Source organism: Sinocyclocheilus rhinocerous, unplaced genomic scaffold (assembly GCF_001515625.1).
Source record: "Sinocyclocheilus rhinocerous isolate Xijiao unplaced genomic scaffold, SAMN03320098_v1.1 scaffold284, whole genome shotgun sequence".
Classification (NCBI taxonomy): domain Eukaryota; kingdom Metazoa; phylum Chordata; class Actinopteri; order Cypriniformes; family Cyprinidae; genus Sinocyclocheilus; species Sinocyclocheilus rhinocerous.
Genome location: NW_015628031.1, coordinates 110,565 through 111,127, shown reverse-complemented (window position 1 = coordinate 111,127; position 563 = coordinate 110,565).

Genomic DNA, 563 nt, shown 5'->3' with positions numbered 1-563 from the left:
GGTCTAAGGTAAGACACCAGTCCAGTCTGTGTTGAAACATTACTGTCAATCAACTATCGTGGGAGGGGCCTGTACAGAACTACATCATTCTGACAGGAATCTCAGAACAGCCTGGTTTGAGAAAGGGGATTTTAAAATAGGGATTTAAAAAAAAACACTGGATGGATTTTTATAATTATAGGATGGATGTGTACACACACTTCCAACATACATTTATGTTCAAACAACTTGAAAAGTTAATTTTGCATCCGATGACCCCTTTAAGTGCCGGATGGCCACAGGGGAAGGCTTACCGCTTCTTCCGCTGCCGGGGATTTTCTACGGCGGCGAGCTGCAGGCTGAGCTTCTTCCTTCTTCGGCTTCTTGACTGCAGAGTCAGCGAAGAGATGATCCTCGTCGCTGAAGGAGAATGATCTGATGAAATGGCGCTGCGAGCCGACTTATATACACGTCGGCTCCACCCTTTCTGGCGGGCTAAAGCGCCATTGGTTTGTGCAGCTACACAAACGTGAACAAATCAGGCTTTAGTACAGAGTAAAACAGGAGTTTTCCCATACACAACG